This window comes from Leptonotus elevatus, chromosome 11 (assembly GCF_054856555.1).
Source record: "Leptonotus elevatus isolate MCC_2025b chromosome 11, RoL_Lele_1.0, whole genome shotgun sequence".
In the NCBI taxonomy this organism is placed as follows: Eukaryota; Metazoa; Chordata; class Actinopteri; order Syngnathiformes; family Syngnathidae; genus Leptonotus; species Leptonotus elevatus.
Window position 1 is genome coordinate 3911430 of NC_141249.1, and position 8511 is coordinate 3919940.

Consider the following 8511-nt stretch of genomic DNA (forward strand, 5'->3'; position numbering starts at 1 on the left):
GTGTGTGTGGTGCATTAAAATTGGGAGCAGGTGAGATAGAGCAGAGGGAAATGATATCCCCCCGCTCCGATCCACCTGCCTCCCAGACATGTCAGTGAGTGTATGTGGTGCATTAAAAAAAAATAGGGGGGGCACGGTGGCGCGGTGGGGACACGGATGGGGGACCGCAGCACTGCTTAATACTGCGGTCTGCCCCAACCGATGGCACCCCACCCCGACACCCACCCACCCCAGTTGTGGGGTGCATTAAAATTGGAGGGGAGTTGTAGGGCGAAGACAGTGTCTCCACCCCCAAAGTGTGTTATGTGCCCTATGTGTCTATAAACAAAGTGTATTGTGCAAAACTAGTGCAGTGAGTTAAGAGAAGCAACCAACGGGGCCCCTCCCAACTGGGCGGGGGCAGGAGGCGCACCAATCATACTTTAAACTTGCAGATAATGTAAAAAATTTCCGTTTTTTATTTTGTATTTTTGGAGCAAGGATGTATATGATATAAACATATTATCTGAGAAAAGATGGTGGAGATGTGTAATTCCTTTCTGCTCCCACACCTAAATAAAACGATTGGTTGTTAAGTTGAAAGTCGGGGTTATGCCATAGGGGAGAAAGCCCGCTGGGCTCCACTTGGGTTTTTGTAATTTCTAGTGCCTTCCACCAGGCAGGCAGGGTGGCGGAAATCATTGGGTTTTTAAAACAATTGTGTCGCTTAATCGATGTTGTAATAAAGAGTACATCTAGAAGTCTGAGGTTATTACAATCCTTCTGTTCTAGTTCCAGCCAACAGTTAGTATCTCTGTTAGGTTGTGCCCATAGAATGATATATTGTAGCTGGTTAGCTATATAGTAGTGCATAAAATTTGGTGCCTCTAGACCTCCTTTGGATTTACTTTTCTAAAGAGTAGATGGACTAATCTTTGCTTTTTTTTTAATTCCAGTAAAATTTTGTAACGGTGCATAAAATTTGGTGCCTCTAGACCTCCTTTGGATTTGCTTTTCTGAAGAGTTTGCTAAGCTAAGAGTTGCTTCTTTTTTTTATTCCAGTAAAATTTTGTAACGGTTGAGTCCAACAACTGGAACCAGTTAGCCGTAGGTTTAAATGGAATCATTGAGAAAAAATAATTTATTTTGGGTAAAACTTTCATTTTAATGGTGGCTATTCGTCCTATTAGAGAAATAGGAAGATTATTCCAGCGCTGCAAGTCACTATAAATGCTATCCAGAAGTGGAGTAAAGTTTAAATGATTTAAATTAGTTAATTTAGGTGAGATTTTTATGCCTAAGTATTTTAAATTACCTATAGGAAATGAGTAGTGTGGGTCCTGGCTTGCAGGGTTCCATGATTTTTTGGTAATAGGTAGTAGTGTTGATTTTGTCCAGTTAATAGAATAATCTGAAAAATGTGAGAATTTAGTTATTAAGTTAAATACTTCCCCTAACGAAATAGCAGGCTTTTCTAAATAAAGTAAAATATCCTCGGCATATAGATTAATTTTGTGTTCTGTTACCCCAGAGTGAATTCCTTGAATCCTTCTTTCCTGGCGTATGGCTAATGCAAGCGGCTCAATACATATTGCAAATAATAAAGGGGACAGTGGGCATCCCTGTCTTGTGCCTCTCTGTAGAGTAAAACTCTGAGATATAATCCCATTAGTAGTAACTGTATCTTTAGGAGAATCATATAATACTGACACCCAGTGAATAAATGACTTCCCAAAGCCAAATTTATTTAATACAGCAAAGAGGAAGGACCAGTTAACTTTGTCGAAAGCTTTTTCTGCATCCAATGATATAATAACTGCCTTTTTATCATGCCGCTGTGACATGCTAATAAGGTTAAAGAGCCTCCTAACATTATTAGTAGAGTGACGACCTTTAATAAAGCCTGTTTGGTCGCTTTGAATGATTGTCGAGATTACTGTTTCTAGTCTAGAAGCGAAAGCCTTCGTGATAATTTTAATATGTGTTAAGGGGTGAAAACTTGATGGAAGGGTGGGGTCTTTTTCTGGCTTTAATAAAAGTTTAATTGCTGCTAATTGCAGCCCCATTTTAATTTCCAGACTCAGGGTTCATTCTTAAAAACAAACAAAACAAGCAATAAAAATTTAATAAATAAATAAACATACAAAGATTTAAAAAAAAATACAGTTACACATTAAGACAGGCATACCAGTGTTTCCATAGTTTGACTGTCAGCGAATTGTACTCCATCCAATATTCGTGAGTGACACCAAAATTTCATTTTGAGACTTTTTTAGTCTACCAATAAAACTATACATTAAAGTTCTTAGTACAGCTTGCAAAGTGTTCACTCACGCAGAGACAAACATCTCATCTGCCATATTGGCAGTGATGATGTGTCCAAGATATTTCACCTTATATGTTACATTTGATTTCACATTTAAAGAATTAAAATCAGGATAGTTCATGTCGTGTTGTACTTGATGTCAAACAGCTCACCATAGTCTGCACAGATGTTAATAAGCTGCTGTAGGCCAGCAGAGCTCTGGCTAAACACAATTAAATCGTCAGCATACAGCTTGAGCAAGCCACAAACATCCATGTTTGAGAAAGTCACGGGGGGCAAGTCATCCAAGTAGTGGGATACAAATCGCATTTTCCCCACATTCATTTAAATTTTTCAGGCAACTCTTGATTTTATTAACGTCCTTATGGGCTCCCTTGTGCGAAATATTATGCTCCGTTGTTGGACACAATTCAAATAAAACTTTCTTAGATGCCTCAATCCACTATGTGTCAAATGTGTTTACCGCCAACAAGACGATTTAAGTTTGGCTTAAAGTCCTCGGTTTTACAACAAGGACGTTTTAAGAGCTTGTTCTCTACAATTACTTTACCATCCACAGTCTGATAGACTTCAGGTTTAAGTCTTGTAAAAGGAGTTGGGTCACATTGTGCAGCACTTGCCGCAGCACCAGCCGCCATCTTGTTATAGTGAAACTCAATAAAAAATTAATCTTGGCTCAAAATAATCTAGGTTGTATTTTGTAAATTTTTACAGAAGGTTTTATTTTATTTTATTTAGTTGTGTTTATTTTCAAATCTTTTTTCTTCCTTTCTTTTTTTTCTGGGGACCCCATGTCCTCAAATGTGGACCTCTTAAAATTTTACTGTTGGGTTTGTAAGACCATGTTACTTTTAAACATGTTTTTAGTTTATAAATACATCTAAGCATTAAAAAGTGGATGCTAATCTATGTTTATTCACCTTTTCCCCTAAAAAGAATAAGAGAATCGTTAAGCAGAATCGAAAACTGAATCGGAATCGGAAAAATCTTATCAATTCCCATCCCTACTGGTGACCATGTCAAAGTGCCCTTGAGCAAGTCACTGAACCCCAATTTGCTCCTAGTGGAACTGGCAGAGCCCTGCATGGAAGCAACCGACACCTGGTGTGTGAATGTGTGCGTGAGTAGGAGAATGTGAGGCAGCGTTATATAAAAAGCAGTCCATTTAGGTTTTGATCATTGATAATATTATAGTCATTATAATATATGGGGTCTGTATGGTATAGAGTTTGCATTATGTGTGTCTGGAAAAGCACAGAGTAATAGACCATGCTACAAAAATGCATACATTTCTGTAGGCAAGCAAAAAAATTGATGCCCCAAAGGGTCTACTGATTGGAGTACTCAAAATGCATTCAAGTATCTAATGTTCAATATTGCATATACTTTGGAGAATAGTTGCAAAAGTAAATAAACGAGAACTTGACAAGCAAAACGACAAAATACCTTTTTTTTCTCTTGTGAATGTCACTGGGCCTTTTTCTGCCACGTTCACACCATTTATAAGAAAGTTTTTTCCCTTGAAGTGTACTGCCAAGAGCCCTCTGGACTCAATTAGTTTCACTCCTTGAAGGGAATAAAATGTGGACACCAATAAAACGTGGGTGCCAAATCCACCTCAGGTCAAGAGCGGCCCAGCAAGCCTATAGTGACTACTTGACAGCTGCTATCTGGCCAGGAAAGAGGCAGGGGTGACTGTGGGAGAGGTGGGGAGGGGGGGCACTCCATTAAATAGGGTCCCACCCAGTGCCAAGTTTTCATGCTGTTTTTCAAGAATACAAGAATGAAGAGGAGAATAAAAAAAATGAATGCTGGAAAGCAAGAGGGAAAAAGAGGGTGGGGGTGGGGGGGTGAGGTTGAAAAGTAAAATAACCACGGACTCATACTCGTGGACGGACGATGGTGTCATGAAGTAGAGGGGGTGAAAGAGAATGAAGAATGGGCTAATTTGACGAAAGCCCCCGAGGCACTAGTAAGGCCTCTGTGACAAAGGGGGCCTCTACTCTTCACTTGTCCCCTCCTCAAACCTTAGGGAATGTTTTGCAGGCCCTCTCTCCTTGATGGAGCCTCTCACTTTCTCCCCGGCCAGCTCAGGAATGTGCCTTCTGCATATCAACACCAGACACACACACATGCTTGCACACACGCACACACACGCACGTTTTCCCCATGGCTGGTTATCATAATGCGCTGCAGCAGTGTGTAGTACTCAAATGACATTTCATGAGATACGTGACATGTGTACAATCTCACAAATATATAAACAGCCGCTTCCCTGCATCACTATAAGCCAACCAGTCTTGGTTCTGTTCAAAGTTTTTTTCGCAAACACATTTTCCTTCCCCGCTGCCATCGTGTTTGCTCATGTGGGGATCAATTCCATTTATGGAAAATGCCTTGATATTTTGTGTGTGTATTAGCATGTATTTAATATTCCTATAAAAAGTATATACAGTTTGTAAGTCCTTTGGAATTATCTGGATTTCTGCATGACTTAGTCATGTTTTTTCTTAATTTGCACAACTGGCAGGAGGAATTTTGGACAAAACTGTTTATTTGTTTGTTTTTTTCAGCAATATTTTGGGCTTGTGTGAACAACTCTCGAGATCATGCCGCTCAGTTGAGTTGAGGGTGGGCTACTCCAGAAGGCAAATTTTCTTCTGTTGAGGCCAATCTATCTATTGTTGATATACTTTTTGTCCTTTGAGTCTGTAGCAGTCCATCCCGGTCCTGAGTTAGCAAAGCTGTCTCAAAACATCATGACCCTTCCACACCATATTTACAGTAGGGGTGGGACGATACGGGTCACTCATAATTCGATAATCTGATGATATGTGGCCCACGATAACGATGATATCACGATACACAATATTCTGTATATTGTCAGACATTTTCTCAACGATATATCACAATATTCAGTATGAGTGACAGTGAAAACTTGCCGACTGTTCTTCGCCAATAGTGTCTAGACACCTGGGGCCTTACTTATAAAGTTTGCATACGATCAAAATGAGGCCAAAACTTTGCGTACGAACATTTCTGTGCCAAAGTTGGTATTAATAGAAAACAAACTGAACGTGAAACTTTACGCACCGCCACGTCAAGTCTGGACCTACCATACGCAATTCGCGCATTCTAGAGACATGGGAAAAAAGTGACACAAACAGCTTTGTGGTGCATTTTGATTCCTCAAACGCCATGTATGCTGGATGTTGGGTGACATTAATATTTGTTTTGCTCCAGACTTGCTCCGATGACACAAGTACGCCGCGGAGCAGAAACCACATTAATTAACAATGAAACATTTTAAACGCTCGTCTTCTCTCATTGATATCCTATCTTGAAAAAGCCTCATGCAATAAATTATGTTAATGACAACTAATGTGGATAAACACTGCACGCAATACATCATCACGCGCCGCGCAACAATTTACGCTCCTACAGTAATTTCACCCACCCCTCGGCACAAATGTCATTGCAGTATAAAATGCTACATAAAACTATTATATTGACACAAGACCATACGGATAAAAATTATCTAGAATACAGTCAGGTACAAGCATTCTGCTATGGAGCGTGATGCTTTGTCCTGCAAATAAATAGATAAATAAAGGAAAGAAACGTGTCAATAAAGTCTTTCATAAGCGTTCACAATGCAGTCCACACAGCCGTGGTGATGTTCGACGAAGATCCATAAGCAACACATTGGGAATAATAATAGATACTAATAATAATAAGAATAATGAGGCAGCCTATTGATCGCCTAATTTTTGCCTCTGCAGTGACAACTCAATTTCCCTTCTTTTCCTTTCGACTTTTCCGTTCAGGGGTCGCCACAGCGAATCAGTTGCCTCTATCTAACCCTGTGCTCTCACACCAACTACCTTCATGTCCTCTTGGTGAAATTATTTCTATATGCTCACCTTTGTATCAAACCAAATTATTATTATTATATTTTTGTTTTGTTTTTTGCCGCTGTGCGCCCTGCAGCCAATAATCACGGCCTTGCGTTACTCGACCTCTGCAATGAGGGTTTCATAATGTACTGTACATCTTTGTATTTTTAAAAAAATATTTTTTCAAATTATTATTCACACAAAAATTCATTGTAGCCTACATCATAGTGAGGTTAGACTTCTTTCTTGCCTTTCCCCGTCGGTCATCCATTGTTTTGATTTGATGATCGCTGTCACGTGCTGCTTATGAATTAGCATATCCATTAATGAGTAGATTTACATTGCCTAATATAGGGGGAAATAGGCAGAGAACGGCGTTGAATCAGTTGCGCACACCGGTTGGGACGTGTGGCATTTATAAAGGGAAATTGCGTACAGATGTGCGTATGTGTGTATATGCATGTTTTTATAAATCTATTTTTATTTCTGCGTATGTGAAATTTGGGTTTCCTTCGTAAGTACTTTTGTACGCAGGCGCTCATGCACAGTTTTATAAATGAGGCCCCAGTTCTTTGCCATTGCTTCTGCCTACTTTACCACCATTTAGGGATTAGCGCACCCACAAACAGGACAGGAGAGATTATAAATACTGACGGTGACAATAAAGGAATCGCAAAAGTCACGGTTTGGATTGGATCACAGATTTGAGTCACAGATCGAATCGTTTTTTTGATCAGAAAACAAAACAAAATAAATTGATTTATTTTACAAAACACTTTTATATAATCAACTCAAAATTTCTAATTTGGTCGGTTTAGGATTTAGGAACACAACTTTAAGTGCAATTAAGAGGCATATACATTCTTATTTTATACTTGGTCCATGTAGTATTATTGTCACGGTGTGGTCACGGAGCGGCGTGGTGTCTGTCGGCGTGTGAAGTGGAGGACCCAAAATGCAGGGAGGCAGGAGAACCACAGCAGGAGTGCGAAACTGGCGTGCTTTATTTTACAGAAAACACTAACCAGGGTACTGGTTAATGCTAACTAAACAACAAACTGAAAAGATACAAAATCCAAATGACAGCCAGAACTCCGCGTGTGACCATGACAAGCGGCAATGAGCCCACGCCGACTGATCACCACCCGGGAATTAAATACACTCACACTAATTGGATAACTAGCCACACCTGGGGCCAGGCATAAGTGGCCGAGGGCCCGGATTGGTCAACCCGGAAGGGCTGGAACCCACTCAGGACCAATCGGGACCCTCAACCAAAACCAGATCTTCCCAGACATGACAATTATTGGTTTAAAGTTGTTTTCCTAAAATCTAAATGTCAATATTTGACGTTATGAGTTGAATGTTTTTATTTATTGGAAAATATGTTTTAAAAAAGAAGAAGACAAAGTTATATTACATTAGCATTAGCATACCCGAAGAATACCCCATACAAGTACAATGAGAATATGGAAAATCCAGAAAGGCTGGAGCTAAGAATTTAACCCTGAACCTCAGAAATATGAGGCTGATGTGCTAACCAGTTGGTTACCGTGCTGCCTCAGCACAACTTCTGAAGTTCAGTCCCCTCTGGAAATTCTTGGTTGGTGTTTGCATAGAGTGAATTAAAGTGCCGCTCAAGATTTGAAGCCTTCAAATGATCTAATGAGAAACATAAAAGGCAAAAACTGTGAAAACGTCCTGTGTTCATCTTCATATTTTCGTTTTACATAATTTCACTCCCATTTTGAGAGTGAATTTGGTAGACCAACAATACTCAACACGTTTTCCCTACAGCCGCGTAGTGCTGCCAATTAACGCTCCATTTCGGGCTCCCCAACCCTTACCATACACAATGAATGGGATTGAACATGTCGCGCTGCTAAATTCACTGTAAAAAGTGCTTCAAGAGCTGCATAAAAGCAGCCAAAGACAGTGTGAAGCCATGACCTTGGTACCAAGACTCACTGTCCATTCCCCTTTGTGTGGAAGATGACAGTTGCCTTCACAAATGACTTCACCGTTTATCTAATTATCTTAGTGCGAGAAGCCGCATCAGCTTCAACTTTTTGACCCACAAACGGAATATGTCTTTATTTTTACCTTTCTACTGTGTGTAGTATCACTTGCAGAGGTCCTGAGCAATAAATTGAAACCCAAAAGAGGTCCGTCCTTCAGGCCTTGGCTTGGGGACTAGAAGGTCAAAGTATCAAATTTAATTTTAGACCAAAAGAATATGGTGATTGGGTCTAGGGAGAATTGAAACCATTTTTTGGAGAGATGACAGTCAATAATTCCTGAGTACTCTGG